The sequence below is a fragment of the Rhinolophus sinicus genome, chromosome 1 (assembly GCF_057876585.1).
Source record: "Rhinolophus sinicus isolate RSI-liver-muscle chromosome 1, RSI-T2T, whole genome shotgun sequence".
NCBI lineage: Eukaryota > Metazoa > Chordata > Mammalia > Chiroptera > Rhinolophidae > Rhinolophus > Rhinolophus sinicus.
The window spans coordinates 60169790-60192072 of record NC_142501.1 but is presented as its reverse complement, the minus strand read 5'-3'; the positions used below and the strand labels follow the sequence as shown (position 1 = coordinate 60192072).

The 22283-nt window shown below is 34.5% G+C and overlaps 1 protein-coding gene across 3 annotated transcripts in view; it reads right to left on the bottom strand.

Annotated features, from left to right (window-relative positions):
* Positions 1-22283, bottom strand: part of SLC16A7 (solute carrier family 16 member 7) — a 156331-nt gene that overhangs the window by 81072 nt on the left and 52976 nt on the right. Inside the window, exon 1 of one of the 3 annotated variants that reach the window (XM_019742387.3) lies at positions 15524-15664. The exons of the other annotated variants lie outside the window; for them this stretch is intronic. The gene's annotated coding sequence lies outside the window, so the exon portion shown is untranslated. Of the gene's footprint in view, positions 1-15523; positions 15665-22283 lie in introns of those variants that run through there. 3 annotated transcript variants of the gene reach the window in all.

The window sequence follows — 22283 nt, the reverse complement described above, 5'->3', positions numbered from 1 at the left end:
TAATTATTTTATGAGTTTAATTTTGTTTCCACCTTGCCTTTTCCTCATCCATCCTGGCATCCACCCATTGTCCCACACCAGAGATTCTCCTGCCTCATTGGGTACCATTCTGCTCCAGGTGATTCATTCCTGTTTGTTCTGACTTTGCTGCAGCTTGGATGAAGATTTCACTTCCTTGCCTTAATGTTTCCTTTGCATCCTTTATGCTCCACAAGAGAGCACTCTGTTTCTCTGACCTTTTGTTTGCCCATAACACACACCCCAGCCTAACAAACAGTGTGACAAGCAGCTGAGATAGGAACAACAAGCTGCCATCCTTTCCGCCCTGCTCACTAGAATGACAACATTTCAAACCTGGGTCCAACAGCAACAAGGGATTCCAGTGGACAAAGATTTTAAAGACAGAAGCTAAAGAAACTGTTTTCCTGAAAGACTGGAGGCTCTGATGCAGTGATGTTTTAAGATTCAGAAGATCAAATTTGGTGTAGATTTGGACAGGGGGCACTTTTTCCATTACTGCCTGCTCCTCAGCTTTGGGTCTTTGAGAATCAGTTACTTTGAGCGCATCAGACATGATCCTTTACATAGGCAATGTTGTAGTTGTTGTTTCCAAAGAAACAGTAGCAGAAAAATTTATTTGATCTCTCTCTGATCTCATGTGACTCAGAAATATTTGGTGGGATGCTTTTCAGAGAATTCAAGGATTTTTAAAATTTTTATTCTGCTTTTTAAGCGAGGGAATGTGATTTAGTCAGTTTACATTTTAGAAAATGATCCTGGAGATAGGGTAAAGAAGATAGATAAAGGGAGACAGAGGATATATCAACAAAGTAGTGAAATTCTATTGCAGTAGTCCAGTAAGCCATGACAAAGCAGTAGCCATGAGGACAGAGAGGAGAAGGGCAAATTTATTAAAAATAACAATACCTACAATAGTTTGTTAATGGATACATAATATAAAAAGAGGTAAATTGTGATACCAAAAACATAAAGTGTGGGGGATGAGGGAGTAAAGGGTAGTGTTTTGTATGCGATCAAAGTTGTTATCAGCATAAACTAGACAATTAGATCTATAAGATGTTTTATGTTAGCCTCAGTGTAACCACACCTACAGAAGATACACTAAGATAAAGAGAAGGAAATCAAAGCATACCAATAAGGAAAATCATTAATTCATAAAAGAAGATAGCAAGAGAGGAAAAAATGGAATAAGGGATCTAGAAAATAGTCAATAAACAATAACATAGCATTAATAAGTCCTTACCTATCAGTAATTACTCTGAATGTAAATGGATTAAACTGTTATTCATCAAGAAAATATAAAAGTTTAAATAAATATGAACCCCCAAGTGGAGCACTTAACTATATTAAGCAAATACTTATAGATCTGTGGCAGGAAGAGACAGCAATACAATAATAATGAGGGATTTCAATACCCAACTTTCAACAATAAATAGCTCATCCAAACAAAAAAAATCAATATGGAAACTTTGGACTTGCTATATATTTTATGCCAAATAGACCAAACAGACATACACAGAACATTCTATCCAACAGCAACAAAATACACATTCTTCTCAATTGCACAGAAAACATTCTTCAGGACAGATCATATGTTAGGTCACAAAACAAGTCCTAGCAATTTTAAGACTGAAATCATACCAAGTGTCTTTTCTGACCACAAAGAAATGAAACTAGAGAGAAACACAGGAGAAAAATGGGAAAATTTACAAATATGTAGAAATTAAACAATGCATGCCTGAACAACCAATGAGTCAAATAAAAAAATCAAAAGAAAAATCAAAATATATCTTGAAACAAAAGAAAATGTTCACACAACATACCAAAATTTATGGGAAGTAGCAAAAATAAGTCTAAGAGGGAAATTTATAATGATAAACACCTATGTTGAGAAAATAAAAAGATCTCAAATAAACAAATTAACTTTATACTTCAAGGAACTAGAAAAAGAAGAAAACACTAAGTTCCAAATTATCAGAATGAAAGAAATAAAGATCATAGCAAAAATAGAGACCTAAATAAATAAATAAATAAATAAATAGAAAAGATCAATAAAACTAAGAGCAATTTTGTTGAAAAGATACACAAAAGTGACAAATCATTGGCTAGACTAAAGCAAAAAAAGAGAAGAAAAAAAACCTCAAATAAGTAAAATCAGAAATGAAAGAGGAGACATTATAACTGATACCACAGAAGTATAAGGATCATAAGAGCCCCCTATGAAAAATTACATGCCAACAAATTGCAAAGCCTAAAATAAATTAATACATTCCTAGAACAATACAAATTACCAAGACTAAATTGTGAAGAAATAGAAAATCTGAACAAATCAATAACTAGTAAAGTGATTGATTTAGTAATCAAAAATCTCCCAAAAAGAAAAGCCAAGGACCAGACAACTTGAGTGCTGAATTGTACCAAACATTTAAAGAACAATGAATGCCAAACCTTAAACTCTTGCAAAATATTGCAAAAGAGGGGAGACTCCCAAACTGATTCTGTGAAACCAGCATTTTTCTGATACTAAATACAAATGTTTTCAACAAAATACTAACAAACTGAATTCAATACTACATTAAAAAGATTACTCAACATGATCAAATGGGATATATCCCTTGGCTGCAAAGATGGTTCAACATATATAAATCAATAAATGTAATACACCATGTTAATAGAATGAAGAATAAAACTCATATGTCCATCTCAATACACAAAATGCAACAACAATTCATGATAAAGACTTTTAAGAAGTATATAAAGAATCATCCTCAACATACAAAAGGCCATACATGACAAGCTCACAGCTAACATCATACTTAACAGGGAAAAACAGAAAGCTTTCCCTCTAAGATGAGAAAAAATACACAGGCACCCACTCTCACCGCTTTAATTCAACATAGTACTGGAAGTCTGAGCCAGAGCAATTAGGCAAGAAAAAGAAATAAAAGGCATCTATGTAAGAAAGGCAGAAGTAAAGCTGTCTCTGTTTGTGAATAATATAAACTTACATATAGCAAATCCTAAATAATTCAACAAAAAAGCTGTCAGAATTGGTCAATGCATTCAATAAAGTTTCAGGATACAAACCATACACATAAATTAGTTCCATTTCTATACACTACCAATGAACAACCTAAAAAAATTAAGAACAAAATCCCATTTAGAATAACATCAAAACAATAAAACACTTAGAAGTACATTTAACCAAGGAGATGAAAGATCCGTGCATTGAAAACTATAAGACTTTGATTAAATAAATTGGAAACAGAAATAAATGGAAAGATATCTGAGGTTCATGAATTAGAAGAATTAATACTGTTAAAATGTCCTAACCAAAGCAATCTCCAGGTTCAATGCAATCACTATCAAGATATCAATGGCATGCTTTTATAGAAATAGAAAAAAAAATTCTAAAATTCATATGAAACAACAAAATACCCCAAGTAGCGAAAGCAATCTTGAGAAAGAACAAAACTGGAAGCATCACATTTCCTGATTTCAAACTCTATTACAGAGCTTTAGTAATCAAAACAGTATGATCTTAGCATAAAAATAGACACCCAGATCAATGTAACAGACTCAAAAACCAGAAATAAACCCATACATATACTATCAACTAACAGTTGACAAGATAGCCAATAATATTAAATGGAAAAAAGATAGTCATTTTAATAAATAGTGTTGGAAAAATTAGATAATCACACGCAAAAGAATGAAATTGGGCCCCTGTCTTACGCCACTCATAAAAATTAACTTGAAATGAATTAAAAACTTACATGCAAGAATGAAATCCTAAAACTCCTAAAAAAAAAAAAAATAGGAAAAAAGTTTCTTGACATTGGTCTTTCAAACATTCTTTTTTTTTTTGGATATGACACCAAAAACATAAAAAAGAAAAAAATTTAAAAAGTGGAAAAACACCAAACAAAAAAGCTTCTGCACGGAAAAAAAACAAATAAACAAAAAAAACCCCATCGAATCAGTAAAATGAAAAGGCAACTTACATAATGTGAGAAAATATTTGCAAACTGACTATATGATGAGGGGTAATTATATAGTCTATATAAGGAACTCATACAACTCAATAGCAAAAAAACAACAAAAAAATCTGATTTAAAAATGGGCAGAGGACCTGAATAGACAGTTTTCTAAAGAAAACATGCAAATGGCTAACAGATATATGAAAAAGAGCTCAATACCACTAATCACTGGGGGAATGAAAATCATAACCACAATGAGATATCACCTCACACCTGCTAGATAGGCTATTATTAAAAAGAGATAACAAGTGTTGTCTAGGATTGGAGAAAAGGGAAACCTGCTGCTTTGTTGGTTGGACTATAAATTAGTAAATCACTATGGAAAACAGCATGGAAGATCCTCAAAAACATCAAAAATAGAACTATCATATGATCCAACAATATCACTTTTTGGTATATATTCAAAGGAAATGAAATCACTATCTTGACAAGATATCTGCACACCATGTTCACTGTAGCATTATTCACAATAGCCAAGGAATGGAAATAACCCAAGTGTCCACTGATAGATGATGGATGAATGAATAAAGAAAATGTGGAATGTGTGTGTAATGGAATATTATTCAATCATAAACAGAAGGAAATTCTGCCATTTATGACAACACGGATGGACCCTGAGGGCATTAAGCTAAGTGAAATAAGTCAAAGAAAGACAAATACTATAGGAGCTCACTTATATGTGGAGTCTAAAAACATCGAACTCACAGAAACAGAGTAGAATGGTGGTTGCCAGGGGTTTGGGGGGTGGGGGAATTGGGGAGATACTGGATTAAGGCTACTAACATCCAGTAATGGGATGAAGGTGTTAATTACCCCTACTGACCTAATATTTTACTACATGTATGTGTATCAAATCATCCTGTTTTACTCTTAAATTTATACAATGTTATATCTCAACAAAGCTGGGGAGCACAGGTATACTCCCCCCCACACACACACATAAGCAATGGATGGATACAAAGTTTAGAATAATGGTTACCTCTTTGGGGGGGGGTAGGTTGGGGATGAAGCAGAAGAGAACTAAAACCATTTCAAGTAATGTTTCTAGTAAATTCTTCAGTTGAATGGTAGGCTGCAGGATATTCATTATATTAATCTGTTTTCTAATTTAAGTAAATGTTACTTAAAATTGTTAGTGTTTATCAAGTATATATGTGATATAGAAATATAATATATAATATATATATATATAAATATACATATATATAATAGTAATGTTCTTTGATCTGCTCCGTAGATGAAAATATTGTAGAAAGCAATTGTACATTATCTTTCCTGCTTCCATTTATTGTGTTTTGTTTCCTTCTTTCATGTGACATACTTTAATTCTTTAAAAATTAAATTTAAAATATTATAATTATTCAAAGTATTCCTGAGGAGTAAGAGAAAAGTGGTCTCTTTATTTTCTATTTTCCACAAATTACAACCTCAGTTAGTGGGGTTGCGCCTAATTGTCTATGATTGTTTTTCAAGTATATTTGCTGTACTTGACTAGATAATGGTAATAAAAATCCAATAATTAGTAAATGGATTTTTGTATAAGTATTAGTGTTACTGTTAGATACAAATTAAAAAAAAATCAGGAGCTATTTGACTTCAAAAAAGAAAAGAGTAGGATACCAGCATACTAAAAATAAAAAAAAACACATTGAAATCACACATTTAAAAAAATAAAAGTTTAATTAAAATTTTTAAATTCTAAATGTGTATGTCCTCAGTACAAGAGAAATTGAATTTTTTTCATCCAATTAGTGAAAGAGCATAGTAAAAATACAAAAAAAAAAAAATAGTGAGGTAAATTTTTTACCTAGAAGCATAATAAATCAGAAGCAAATTCTGTCAAATGTGAGTCATTGAGAACATCAATCTGTACAATGATTCTGCTGTCAACTTGAGGTTTGAGGTTTAATCATTTTAGGAGCAAGAAAGCCATGAGTCATATTTTACCCAAGAGACACTTCGGAACACATATTCATGCTGCTACCCTCATAAATTTCTTGACAATTTGCCTGAAGGTCAATTGACAATGAAATAATAGAAATTTTAAATTTTGAACAGATTATATGAAGGCAAATTTAATGAATATTTAGCCTGCATTGTCATTTGGCCTCATGAATATATCCACTGGGAAATATGACATAGCCTGCAAAGCTAGTAAAACATGAGAGCACTGAAGTACACTTAATAATTAAGTGCATGGTGTGAGCCCTGAATAACATCAGAATGTCTGACTCCAGGTCATTTTTTTCTAAAGGGTTAGCTTTCTTTTGTAATGTTTTATATCAAAAGAAGCCTAATTTATTAATTTGTGATACCTATACAATTTTAAGTATGTCACAATAAATCATATTTATTCAAAAAATATGACGCAATTATGGTAGATTGCAAAAGTGGCCACAAATTATTCCCTTCCTTGTACCCATCTTTCTAATAGTTCCTTTTCACATTTGCTCTAGGCTTGGCCCTGAGACGTGCTGTGTGTTATTTGTTTGTGTGGGCTGCCACAACAAAATATCATTGACTTGGTGGCTTAAACAACAGAAATTTATTGTCTCACATTTCTGGAGGCTGGAAGTCTGAGATTAGGGTGCCAACATGGTCGGGTTCTGGTGAAAACTTTCTTCCTAGCTTATAGAAAGCCACCTTCTCACTGAGTGTTCCCATGGCCTTATCTTGTGCATGCGTGCAGACTGAGAGACCAAGCTCTCTGGTGTCTCTTGTTACAAGGGCAATAATTCCATCAGATCAGGGCCCTACCCTCATAATCTAATTATCTCTCAAGGGCCCCATCTCCAAATACTACTACATTGGGGCGCAGGACTTCAACACATGAATTTGGGGAGGGGGGGGACATACACAATCAGTCCAATCAGTTCATAACAAAAGCAAATATGAAAAGAAGTAGATACTTGAAAACCATCTGTGCATGTGAGCCCCTGCTCTCTTCCTATTCTTGGGACCCTTGTCATTACTACCCAGTAAATAACCCAAGCTAGCCTGCTGGATAGTGAGAGACATGCGGCCTTGTCCCATCTTTGCCCTTGCTGTCCCACACTAGCTCAGTTATGTATAAAATGACCTTAGAGCAGAAGATCAGTCCAACCACTCCCTGAGACAATTGTAACTGCAGATTAGCCCCACTCTTCTTCACCTGCTGGACCTCCCAAATAGTAACACTAGTTCACATGTGATCTGGGCTCCCATATCCCTCATGGACATTGTGATATGAGTTACTGGTCACCTCAAAAAGGTCTACCATCGAAGTTCTGCTAGAAGAAGCTTCCTTCTTCGATCCTTTCACAAATATTTATCAAAGAACTCCTACACAGAAGGAGTTCAATGTGTAAGAATTAGGAGTACAATGATAGAACAAGATGCAGTCCGTGACTTCCCAGAATATAAAATTCTGTGGGAGATAACAACAAATAAGGGGGGAGATTATAATACTCTGTGGTAGCTTTTCTCAACTGGAGTTATCTAAACCATCAAACACAGAAAGTGATTTGAATGATTACTCTCTGTTTTCCCAATGATGATACATAAATATTATGCACTTCGATGCATATGAGGTAAATTAATTCAATCCATTCTAAAACGTATGGCATTGAGGTGCAATTTTCTCATCAAACTCTAGATGAGAAAATCTGTCTATAGTAATAACTACTGTATTAGCAAGTACAATTAAACCAGCCTGAGGAGATCATAAATATATTTTGGTTGAGTTTTGAATGAAGAGTATGATTTAATCAAGTGAAAAGAAAAGACAAAAATGATCTAAGAATATTTTTTGCAAAGGTTCCTGGTAAGAGAGATGCTGACATACTTGGAGAACTAACAAATAAAATTGACTCTTTCTTTTAGACAACCAATGATGCCCCAGAAAACATTACAATAAAGTCCAACAGAGACTGAAGTCACTCGAAAAAACTGATACACAAAATGAAACACATAGTTTCATCCTTATAAAATGTCTCCAATATTAAATTTGTGTTATGGATAAGAAATGGATACTGTGTTATTTTCTTCATTGTTGTGGATGCCCTCCTAGCTTATATGAGACAGTTATTTACTATGTCTATGATATTAACCTAGAGCAAAGAGAAGAAAACATATTAATTAAATGTTAATGTAAATGTTTTATAGCTAAAAAAATTAAATATGATAAGGATTACCATTGGACAAAAAAAAAAACATATTCACTGGCAACTTGTCTAGTCTATAAGTAACACAGTGAATCACCTCACTGAGTTAGGTTTAATTTTGTTCAACATCATGGAATTCTCATCTTCAATATTTATTTTGTCTATGTAGAAGACATGGTCTTACTAGTATATTTCAGATCTAGCCTCAAGCAACAACTGAACCAATTACTATCAGAAAGAACAACTCCATATTAATTATGCTAAAACTAACTCATCATTTTTGGTAGATGTTCTTCTATACCCACATATAAAATGCCAAAAATTCTCTAAATAATGGTTAGCTTCATTATAGATGGAGTGTTATGGAGCAAAATCATCCTGACATGCATATTATACTGCTAAAGATTCTAAATTGTATAAGAGCCTTGTAAGTTATTTTATGATAGAGGTGACAGAAATGAAATCTTCCTGCCTACAAAATATCCCTAGTCATAGTCAAATATTTTATGCTTCATAGTACAGAATTCCATGGTTTTATTAAAGCTGTAGTTCAAATCGCTGACTAGATCCAAAACCACATTTGAATTAAAGTCCTTGGCCTACTATAAAGCACCCTTGCAGAACAATATTGGTACAGAGATTGGCACAGCCTTCCATCTAGGTAAGAACACAAGTAAGTTTCTTTAATTTTTATATAATAACGCCATGTTTGCAACCGATCCAATTAGAATGCAAAGCAGATCTAAATTTGTATTTGGATATATATATATATATATATATATATATATATATATCCCCTCTGCTGCAAGATGATGAAAAGCAAAATCTGAAAAGAGAAAGCCAAATTAAATAACTAACCAAAATGATAACAACAACAACAAAAATCTCCACAGTGTGGTAAAACAATGAGTCTGCTGGAATCTGGAACCAGAAGACGTCCGTGAAGCAGAGAAGTTCATGTTCTGAATAACGGAGAGGACAGAGTGGTCCAAGTAAGATGGGGCACAAGAATCTGGCTCACTGATACAGGCCAGGTGCTGGTCTGGGCCTGCCTTCCATACCTTCAATCCCTCCTGAGAGGAGAAGGAAAAATAAAACTATTTCCCATCACCACCTGGGACAACACTATTTTTTTTTATTTTACACTGGAGCCAATAGCAACAAAACCTAAACAAACCATGGTTTAAAACCTACATTTCTTTAGCTTCCAAACAAGCATAGGATGTGGAGCAGTGGGAACTCTCCTACACTTCAAAAATCACCTTGTTGAAGCTGTGCATATATTACAACCAGCAGTTTCTCTCCCAGATGTACACGGAAAACATGTAAAAAAAAAAAAAAAGATGAAATACTGCCATTTATGACAACATGGATGGTTCTTGAGATTATCGTGCTACGCAAATTAAGTCAGACAGGAAAAAGTCAAGAATCATATGACTTCACTCACATGTGGGATATAAAACTGAAAGTAACAAAGGAACAAGACAAACAAATAAAGAAACAAAACTCATAGACACAGACAACAGTTTAGTGGTTACCAGAGGGTACAGGGGGTGTGGGGTGGTAGAAGAGGGAAAAGGGCATCAAATATATGGTGATGGAAGGAGAACTGACTGTGGATGGTGGACACACAATGCGATATATAGATGATGTATTATAGAAACATATACTTGAAACCTTAATAATTTTACTAACCAACATTATCCCAATATATTTAATAAAAAATGATTGTAGCAGCATAGACACAAGAGTTTTAAAAAATTAGAAAAATTTAACTGTATAACAATAACAAAATAGATAATTAAAGTTTGTATTCCAATGGAAGTATTGTATTCCATTCTATATTCATAGAATGAAATATACAGAGTTAAACTGAATGTGCTAAAGCTATCTGTTTTAGCCATCTCAAATAAAGTATGTGGCAAAAGGACTAATTCGGTATACCAATATATACAGTGTGATAACTTATAAAACTTTAAAAAATATTATGTGAAAGCAAGCATCTATAGTAATAGTATAAAACCATGTATGACAATAATGATCCTTAAATTACAGGAACAGAGAGGGAGAGAAGGGCAGCAATAGAGAGGAGAAAAGTATGGGTCTCTATCTATGTCTATAAATCATTAGTACTTATGTAACTAAAATAAGATTTAATTATTTAATCAATAACTATATTATGTAAACACTATGGGCATGGCACTATTCTCGGCATTGGGAATAAGTAATAAACAAAACAGACTAAAATTCCTGGTCTCACAGCGCTTACTTACATTCTAGTAAAGAAGAGAAGGCAGAAAAGAAACAAATAAGTGAAAATGCAAAGTATTTCCCATGATGACAACCACTATGGAGTAAAATAAAACCGAAAAGGGAGATCGTGAGAGCTGGAGGTAAGATGGTGCTATTTTAAACCTGGTTGGTCAGAGAACGCTTTACAGAGAAAGCCTCACTGAGAAAGCGACATTTAAACAAATATCTAGAAAGGTGTGAGTACAAAAAAAAAGGATGTCTGGAGGAAGAGCTCCTGGTAGGTGGCAGAACATACGCAGTCCTTGAGGTTGCAGTGTGCCTGGCAAGCCCAAAAGGAAATCGATATAGAGGCACACTGTAAACAATAAAAAGCTATGCAAAGAATAGTTATGATGTTAAAGTTATTTTAACAGAACTATCTGGTTAAGTGGGAAACAGAGAAATGTATGACCCATGGATTTAGGTCTCCAGTATATGAAGTCAAGTCTCCAAGAGCCTCTGAGTCATAGAAGAAGGAAGAAAAGTTGAGGAGACAAACTATAAAAAGCAGAAATATTAGTTTTCCCTAGAAATTTTCCAAATTCTCAGTCAATTCTCTTTTATCTGAAAAAAGAAAGAAAGAAAAGAAATGACAGGAAGAAAGAAACACTGCAGAAAAATATGAACCGCTTCTCCATATCCTCTCTTCTACACATCCCACCAGTGATGGTTAATTATATGTATCACCTTGGCTCGGCTCTGGTGCCCAGTTGTCTGGTCAAACACTGATCTAGATATTTCTGTAAAGGTATTTTGTAGATGCAATTAACATTTACAGTGAACTGACTTTAAGTAAAGAAAATTACCCTCCACCATGTAGGTGGACCTCCTGAAATCAGCTGAAAGCCTTAAGAGCAAAAACTGAGGTTTCTCAGAGAAGAAAGAATTCTGCCTCAACACTGTAACAGAAATCCTGCCTGATTTTCTAGCCTGCTGGCTGGTCTTACGCACTTGGTCTCCAGACTGCAACATCAACTCTTACATGAATTTCCAGCCTGCCTGCTTGCCCTACAGATTTCATACTTGTCAGCCCCCATAATCGAATGAGCCAAGTCCTTAAAATTAATCTTATTTTTCCTCCTCTGGAGAACCCTGACTGATACAGATTTTGGTACTGTAACATGGAGATAATGCTGTAATAAGTACCTAAAACTGTGGAAGTGGCTTTGGAATTTGGTAATGGGTAGAAGCTGGAAGAAGTTTGAGGAGCTTAATTGTAAAAGCCTAGATTGTCTTGAACAGAACGTTGTTAGAAATATGAACATTAAAAGACACTTCTGAAGAGGTCTCAGATGGAAATAAGGAACATGCTATTGGTCACTGAAGGAAGAATGATCCTTCTTATAAAGTTGCAGAGAACTTGGCTGATTGTGTTCTGGGTAGAAGTAGAAGTTGTAAGTGATGAACATGGATATTTAGCTGGGAAATTTCCAACAAAACGTGGAAGGTCTAGCGTGGTTTCTCCTTGCTGTGTATAAGAAAATGGGAGATGAAAGACATAAATTGAAGTAGATATTGCTAAGCAAAAAGGAACCAGAACTGGATGATTTAGAAAATTTTCAGCCTATACAGACAGTGTGCTCTAAAAACAGGGTCAAGAACAACCATTTGCTAAAAGGATTCGGTGTGTGACTCGTGGGTCCAATCATCTATCTCAGCAGAAGTGAGGGAGAGAGATGCAAGTATCCAGGAAAGCTCTGTGGCAAACCCTTTGGTCTGATGGCTTGGATACCATGAATTGCATAAGAAGTGGAAAAGGCTTTAAAAAAAAAAAAAAAAAGTTATACCAACACAAACACTGCCTGCCTTGATTGAAAGAAACAGAGACAGGATGAAATGAAGAAAGAGTGACTGCAGGGAGAAGCACAGGTGCAGAGACCTCGGATAACGACCTCTTCAGTCCCAGAGGGTGGAGCTACTTCCTCAGCTCTAGCCGCTGCCAGGGCTGAGAGTGTGAGACCACCCCAGCAAGAACAGAGAGGGAGGGCATTGGCCACAGAGAACTGTTTTCCAGCCTTAAACCTAAGGGAATTTGCTAAGCTGCAAACTCGCTTTAGCTCAGTGACCCTTTTTTCCTTCCAATTTCTCCCTTTTGGAAATAGGATGGCTATTCCATATCTGTCCCATTGTCATATCTTGGAAGCAGATGACTTGTTTGCTAGGCTGCAAGGCCATAGATGGAGTGGAATTTTGCCACTGGATGGGCCATACCCCAAGTGTCACCCAAAACTGACTAAGAATTTGGACTTAGAATCAATGTTGGAATTCTTAAGACTTTGGGAAATGTTGGGATTGGGTTCACATATTTTTTGCATGGGGAGAACTTGAGTTTGGGATGGGTCAGGAGGCAGACTATTATGTTGAATTGTGTCCCTCAAAAAATATATATTTAAATCCTAACTTCCAATACCTCAGAATGTGACCTAATTTGTAAATTGGTAATGTGATTTGTTAAGATCAGATCATGCTCGAGTAGGGTGGACTCCTAATCCAATATAACAGGTGTCCTTATAAGAAGATGGCCATGTAGAGATCCAGAAACACAGGGAGAATGTCGCCTAAAGATGGAGGCATAGATTGGAGTTACGCTACCACAAACTTCGGCTAGCAGAAGGTAGAAGAGGAAAGGAAGGGTCCTCTCCCAGAAGCTTCCAAGAAAGCACAGCCCAGCTGACACTTCAATTTCAAACTTCCAGTCTCCAGAACTGAGAGAGAATAAATTTTTATTGTTTTAAGCCACCTAGTTTGTGGTTCTTTGTTATGACAGCCCAAGGAAGGGCTCTATAAGGATGTATAGTCTACAAGGTAAAGTTTTATATATGTTCCCGTGATTCTCATACTAACTACTATTGTTATAACTCCTAGTCATCGCACACTTAACAGAGGCTCTTATAGGTTATGTGATTTCCCCATGTCAACAAAGCAACTTAACTGTGATGCTGGGATTTTGAGCTCCGTTTGCCGACACATTTACAACATTGAAAATACTGGTACTCTCAGTCTCCCTCCTTTTTGGATAGACCTTGTGTGTTTGTATACGAATGTGTGTGTGTGTGTGCATGTGTGTGTGTGTGTGTGTGTGAGAGAGAGATATCTAAGGGTAACTGACAGAGACCCTTGGTGAACTTTTTAGCAATTCATGGAATATATCTGATAATAGGCTAAAGGAGGAGAGGCAAACTCTTTGATGGTAAGCTGATTTGCATAATCAATAGAAAACTGAAGTAGGTGACTATCCAATGGAGTGAATAGCACCTACATAGTAACATGCGTAAGCCAGGTTCTGAATGTAAGTATCTAATAATAAAAGATGACGTGAAGAGTCTACTAAAAACATGATAAGAAATCTATACATATTGAACTTAAAAAGCCATTGTCTTAATAGACAGGGTCTCAAACTTAATTTTGTAATCATCGTTAAGTTAAATAATTGTTTTAGATTTAGACTGTATGCAGATAGCTTCAAACTTTAAATGAAGACACTTCATATTTATTTGTATACTTTGATTTGACTCATATTTTAAATTTCCTTAATTAGTGAAACTTCAGCCACCTAAACGTTTAACTTATAAATTATGAATCTGTCAGCATGGATTTAGTGTGTATGAAAACAAAAACTGGCAGTATTCTCTTCTCTAACTTTGAGAACATAAATATATAAGCAAATCTATATACAGACAGAAGGACTAGATTAAATAAACTATAATAAATTAATATGTTTAAATTTTAGCAGTGCCAAGGATGAATCTGGAAAATATCACTCCACAACTACACCTTAAATGCCAGTGCTTATTTTGCTACACCTCCAAATGGAAATGTAGTAAGGGATAAAATATGATTTCCCTTTCAAAACCAGCATAAACATTGACTAATAAACCATTAATTCTATTTGTCAGCTGGTAAATAGAGACTTTAATTCTAGTCCCAGCACTCCCAGTAGCTGTTGTTACTTGCCCTCTCTAGACTCAGTTCCTCATCTGTAAAATGTGATGTTCTTCAAGGTTCCTGCTAGCTCCACATTTCAATTATATAAGCATCAATCATTGTCTGACATTTAATTTCAGTTCAAGAGAAATATAAATGGAAAACTGCATATCTAACCACAGTAACATTTAGTTTTTGATGCTTGCTTGTCTTTATCACTTGAGTCTAAATACAACCAAAACAAGTTTCCCTGGCCTTGGATACCTGCTGAATAAAGATAACAATAACCAGATACTCTAGAAAGAACTGAAATTCTCTATATGAATTCATCTAATTGATGGCTTCGGTGGTTTAAGCAATGTATCTCTTTATGTTGGGAACTTGACGCAGAATATGATTACTCTGTATAAAGCAGATACTCTTATTTTTAGAAACCAACTTTGAAAACGGAAAAATTTAGTAAGCAATGTCTTTAATTACATCTAAATTATGGCATCACCTGAAATATAACTATGTATCTTGCCATAATACAATCCCAAATGTTTGGGGAATAAGTTGCCTAACCCCCATAATAAAGCCCAATTTACTTTTACAATTTTTTCAGCAAAGTACACATAGATATTTATAAATTATTATGATTCAGAAAAAGAAAACTAAGATTACTTTTTATATTGTCATATAATATCAAGTAAAAATGAAATTTTAGTGATTCAAGATTCAGTGCTATTTTCAAAATTTCAAAGTTAGGCAAAATTTAAAATTATCCTGACTAATGAAGACTTGGCAGACTATATAATGTACTATATTATTTTAAATTGTGATTAATACATCTGTTAGCCAAGAGGTTTAAGAATGACAATAGTTTCATAAAAAAACATTTAAAAATTGTTTCCCTAATACAAGCATAGAATCCTTCATTAGCTTTAACTCAGTACAACTCAAAAGCAAAATATTTTTTGTCAGCCAACATTTATAGAGTTTTTTATTATTCTTTTGTTAGCTTAGAACATGAAATCTAACACTGATATTAAAGGACTGAAAAAAAAAGTCTATAATCTACAGTATAGCTTAACATGGCTATAATTTGTATAATTTAAAAATTACCTGAATAGATAAAGAACATGAATTTGACACTTTTCTCAGGGCTTAGAGCTGAAAACAGAGGCAACTGATCATTAACTTTTAGCCAGAAGCAACTTTGCATACATATCTCAAGAGACTCTCTGCTTTGCCCTTCCCTCTTTCGTTTCTCAAATAGGGGAAAGGTAGCTCTCTCTCTTCTTGAACTTAACTTTGACATGCACAATTAGTTCATACTTTTCACAGTTAAATTTAACTTGGCTTAAATTATATTCTGGGTCAAAGAAGGTGAGCAAGTCTGGCAATCCGAACTGCTAAATGTAATCTTCTGATTCTCTTTCTCTGATGTTGATATAGTCACATTTTCAAGTGTATGTACAATCACATGATTTAATATCAAGTATAGTACTATAATATGTACAGAATGTGTCGGTAAATCTTCACCATTTCTCAGACTAGATAACTCAGTAAATCATAAACAATAATAAAGGGGTCAAGGTCATGTGCTGAATCCCTTGAGAGTCATTCATTAATAGTTTCATTTTGCCTCTTAATCACACATGTCACTCCTAACTCGGCCAGTCATTCTGTAAATGCATGCTCCTATCACAACAGTCCTCCCTAAGAGTGATGGTGAATCTGATGGTAGGTCAGTGTTGCCATTTTTGTTTTTGAAGAAATTACAGTAACCTTTAGAGAAATAAAGAGCTATTGTTTATTGAGGATTTCTCATAGTATAGGTAGGTATTTTACCAAACAACTTACATCCATGATCATTCTCTAAACCATATAAGATAGACATTATGCTACATATTAAGCATGAGGATACTAAAAGCTCAGAGTTTTGATTACTTATGTAAGGTCAGGTAGCTGATGCCTAGATATTGGGTCCTGAATTCCAATTCTAGTTTGTCTGGATCCAAGGTCCACTGAACAGCAGTCCAGCCTTTCTGTGGTCAGTGGGTGAGGGGAATCTGATTTTTCATGTGAAAGATGCCAATATTTAGCATTAAGCAATAGTTGTAAAATATGCTTCCCAAAGATTTTAATAAGCTGCATATCTAAATGTATATAACAGTTACAATAATATCATATGTAATATCATAAATAATCTCTGGACACTTCATCTAATTTAAGCAAATAAAGCAAACATTTTTACAAAATAAGATGTAGTATTTTTCTGTCTCTTCTATTAAAAACTTTAGTTCAAAAAATAAAATAAAATAAAATAAAAACATCAGGAAATTTTGCCTAGTACAAAATTAAACATACACTGAGATTGTAATAATACTCGTACACTGAACAAATCGTGCTATGGATTGCACAATTATATAACACATCTGACAATCAAAAACAGACAACACCTTTACTGAGAACTTTTCAAATATCTTTGTCCCAACACAGCAAAATGCTTAGTAGCTAGCAAGTGTTCAATACATTTATGTGGGGTAAAATTAGCTGATATAATTTAGGTGATTAATCGACTAAATATAACTCCATTTTGTACTCTGTAGAGACACCTCAAAGGAGTTTCTTTTCCAAAAAAAGTGGAGGAATAAAATCTCAGTGAAGTTGTTTGCTTGATCAACTACTTTGATATAATGTAAATATGACAATAAGACTATATGTTATGCAAATAAATGATTATTAACTTTATTAAGTAAACATGTTATTAATTACAAGAGCGCAAATTTAAAAAGCTCTTATATGTATAATTAATTTCTTAGTATTATCATAAAAGTTCTAAAGTTAAAAGAGAAACACAAAGATATGTCTAAGCTTGCTTATATAAAAATTATATTATCAAGAAAGTAATGACAACATAAGATCTATAAAAATTAGAATGCAGGAACGTCAACAATATATTTTTTACTTATTTTGTATGTTTTGCTTATTAGTTTTTCTTTTATTAGTTTCAGGTGTACAAAGCAATGTAATAGACATTTACACAAAGTGATAACCCCCCCCCCCCCAATCTAGTATGCCTCTGACATCGTATATAGCCCTTAGGATATGCTGTACGTCACATCTCATGACTATATGTATATTTAATTATAGTTGACATTCAATATTATTCTACTTCAGGTTCAGGTGTATAGCACATCGGTCAGGTATCTACACAGTCTATGAAGTGATCCCCCTGATGAGTCCAGTACCCACCTGGCACCCTACAGAATCTTTACAACATTATTGATTATATTCCCCGTACTGTATTTCATATCCCTGTGACTGTATTGTGACGGCCAATTTGTACTTTCTAATCCCTTCACCTCTCTTCCATCACTACCCCCATACCATCTAGCAATCATCCAGTGTTTTCTGTTTTTTTCCCTATATCTCTGAGTCTATTTCTGTTTTTTTTGCTCATTTATTCTGTTCTTTAGATTCTACATATAAGTGAGATCATATGGTATTTGTCTTTCTCAGTCTGACTTATTTCACTTTGCTTATTGTTTTTTAAAATAGCCCAGAAATTTATTTGTTTATTTGATACATTTTATATAGAAAAGTTGGGACTGATTTTGCTTATTGTTATTACAATACTAAACCCTTAAAACTTACTATCCACGTGATGGAAACCATGGTATATTAACTTTACAGAGCCTGTTAGAAAAGTTTAAAGAGCTCTAATTATAAATTAAATATTTGTTTTCTATACGTAGAATTTATTTTTCTTCACATAAAATATTTATCCTACTGTTATTTTAACATCTTAAATATACATTTTTAGCACATCTACCAAAAATTCAAAATTATTTAATTTGAAATTAGTGTTTGCTGAAGCTGAAAAAAAATAGCAAATACAACTAACTGACTTTATTATGCAACTTTTGACACCTGTGCAATCACAGTAAAACTTTACAGTTTAGCTCATTTTTTTTACAAGGAATATACCTTAGTTAAATCACAGAGAAATCATGTTATTAACGTTAAAAAACTGAGTTCTGTGGGACGTGAAATAAATACAAACAGTCTTGTTTGCTACATAAACCTTTAAAAAAAGAAAAGCCGAATGCAGAAATGGCTTGTTTATCAAGAGCCCTGGGGAGAAAAGATCTGAAGGTGACTAACCTTTGCCAAGGTTACAAATTCTCAAGAGCAATTCCAAAAAATATGATAATGTGAGTTTGTGTTTTTTTTCTCTTTTTTATATTCCAACTTCCAAAATTCTTCAAAAATGCGGGTACACAGGAGAGAGAGGGAATAAAGTCTCAGGGGAGAACCTTGATGAATAGCATGTGTGCTCTTGGAACAGGTTACTAATTCTGCATTTGAAACACGACAATAAGTTCTTGGCAATGAATTTGTTTGTAGTATTATTCCCAAGTTCCAGGCAGCATTTGCACATTTCCCTTGTAAGATTGTGATGTTTTCTGCATTATGAAGAAGGAGTGAGAACGGAATTAATGTGGAAAACCCAAATTTTTCATCTGAATAAAAAGTGCAAAAAAATTCCACAGGGCAGAAATTTCAGGTGTATATTTTGGGTGAGAAAAGGCAGTAAACTAGTCAGAAGACACAAAGATAAAATTCCTCACAAATACAGTGGGATTCTTCTAATGCATTGCTTTTCTCATCGGGATAACATTTTTTCCATATTCATTTCCTGGAGAAAGCACCATAATCTTAGCATTCATTTAGCAAAACTGACTGTGAACATATTATTTTATGAATTCTAGAATTATAATGGAGCTATAAGTTGGCATATACAGGAGAAAGCATTCCAAGTTTATTCCCTGATTTAGTTAACCCTTAGAGTTATAATGTAAAAAGGACTTTTTTTTTAACCTTGATAAGCATAAAAGAAAAAAAAGTCTTGTTACATTTGTTTTCATGGAAGAATTCTTTTATGATCATAGGAAAATAGAATGGGAGCAAAGTATTCTACCATTTCAACAGATTTCCCCCTTTTTTGTTGACGACAGTGGCTCACGAATAGAATATAATTATTAGAAGTGATTTGAGTACATGGAACATTTAAGACCCTTTCTTCTTCGACTGTTATCCAGTCGATAGAAAATCTTACTATATTCAGCCAATACAGGAACCATGTTCAGAAAGAGAATTCTTTAAATATATCCTCTAGCCTGGAACCTTTGCTTTCTCTTAGCTCCCTGCCATCACCCTCCATATGCACTGTGGCCTCACAGCTTCCTATTAAATGAACCAACATTCTGCCAGTGACTCGGCTGGAAGTCTCAGAGCCAGCAACACCTTCTCCCCCTCACTGCTATCAAATCAAAGTTGCCAATCCTAGTAGATCCTATTCCACAAGGACTCAAACCTATTTCTTTTCCTTCTTTCCCACAGGCACCACTTAATTTTAATAAATTTGGTATCTTCCCAATTGCTATCCCAGCATCCAATCTCTCTACTTGAATAAAGCCTCAGTATCTTTGCCTAAATCATATAGTTAATATAAACTCAGACCATGACATGCTCCTAGTTAAAACTGGTAACTTCTCACCTCCCCTTTCCAACACGCACACACCACCACCATGTGTGCATATGTGTGCACGTGTGTACACACACACACACACATACTCACACACAAATAACAGGGGTATGTTATTTTGTAATGTGATCAAGTGTTTAGTTTCTACCTATTGTTATAGCCAATAATACCAACATAGGTGTTTTAACGAGCTTTACTATTTTTTTTTACTGCCATTAAAACCCATCATTTCTCCTGGTTTTAAAAACATTACAAATGCATTAGAAATTAAGAGAATGTGAGTACATAAAGGCAACATTACATCTACTAACCTATTCACCCCTCACCAGCAATGAGATTCTTACACACCTCAATAAGTTTTTATCTTTAGTAAAAGTTAATCAAAGCTTTAAATGTTTTTAAGTTATTTTAAATGAAAGTGTAAAGCTTTCAAATGCTTATGCCATGGAATATAAATAAGAAAACTAGAATGGTTATTGTCAAAAAGGCCACAAATAACAAATGCTGGCGAGGATGTGGAGAAAAGGGAACGCTGGTGCACTGCTGGTAGGAGTGTAAATTGGTACAGCCACTATGGAAAACAGTATGGAAGCGTCTCAAAAACTTAAAAATAGAACTGCTTGTATGACCCAGCAGGCCCACCTCTGGGTTTATAACCAAAGAAGATGAAATCACTATCTTGAAGAGATACCTGCACTCCCACGATCATTGCATCATTATTCACAATAACCAAGACATAGAAACAACCTAGGGTCCATCATCAGATAAATGGATAAAGATATGTAAAAAAGATGAAAATTCTGTCCTCTGTGACAACGTGCATGGACCTTGAGGGAATTATGCTAAGTGAAATAAGTCAGGCAGAGAAAGACAAATACTATATTTACAAATGGAATCTAAAAACATCGAGTAGAACGGTGGTTGCCAAAGGTTGAGGGATGGGGAAAGAAATGGGGAAATGTTGGTCAAAGAGCACAAACTTCCACTATAAGATGAGTAAGTTCCAGGGACCTAAGGCACAGCACGGCTATTATAATTAATAATACTGTATTGTATACTCAAAAGTTGCTAGGACAGTAGAGCTGTAATGTGCTCACCATAACAACAAAATGGCAATCATGTGAGTGACGGAAGGTTAACTAACCTACTGTGGTAAACATTTTGCAATTTACACGTGTTTCAAGTCATCACATTGTACACCTTAAACTTACACCATGTTATGCATCATCTCTTTCTCAGTAAAGCTGGGGAAAAATAAAGAAATGTGAAGTCATATGGCAAAAGCAGTTTGTAGGAGTCGTAACTATGCCCTAGGACTTGATAAAAGTCCTGTGGCTTCAATTGTTTTATTCCTCTCTGCTTCCCTGTGTGAACTAGACGCTCTTGGTGTCGTCCTCAGCGGCACAATGAACATATGGACATTTTGTGCCTTTGTCTCGCCCTGTGACAGGCTCCAGCCTCAACCCCTGGGGAACAAGCTATTTCCTACTATTGTGTAGCGTAACTCCTTGCTGTCCTTCTTCAATCTATTCTAAAGGATTCTTGAGAAAAAGAAAAAGTATTGGGTTTAGTGTTAGAAAGCTTGGGTTCAGACCTACACTCTACTTCTTGCCCTGAACAAATTCTTAACCTCTCTGAGTCTCAGACTTCTCACCTACCTATTGGTTTCATATTTCCAAATGTAGACACTTCAGTCTGTTCCACGTCTGACTGATGAATTTGAAAGGAAAAAAACACAAACAAACAAAAACTAAGTACAGACATTTCTTTTCCATATGTGCCTTCCTATGGAGGAAGGTGCATTCTGGTTCGGTCAATACCATGTGGTAATTTTGCTAGAGAAGGTTCTGCTCATACAAAAGGAAAGCCTAAATTTTGGACATTAGTTCAAATTAGAATCTCTATTTGACCATATATCCAAGCCATATTCTCCACTTTAGCATCAGTTTTAAGAATCAAATAGATGAGACGAGGGGGCTAGCTGAATCTATTTGTTCCCTTATGTTAATGCATCAATTTAACCAACACTTAGTGAGCAGCTGGCATCCAAAAGCTATTATGTTATGAATAGTACAGATTCCAGAATAAATAAGCTAGGTTTTCTTTTGTCAAATAGTCACTCTTCTAGTGATGAAAGATAGATTCATATACAGTTAACAAGCCAGAATCATTAAAGGTAAAGTAGAGATATAAAGTTTTACTAGAGTTGCCATGTAATACAGTATATTGCATAGTTTAACTCATCACCTCACATATCCTACAGGTAAGAATCAAAATCATAAAACCTACTCAAGGCCTCTGCCATAACATCATAAAGCTATTTAGCAA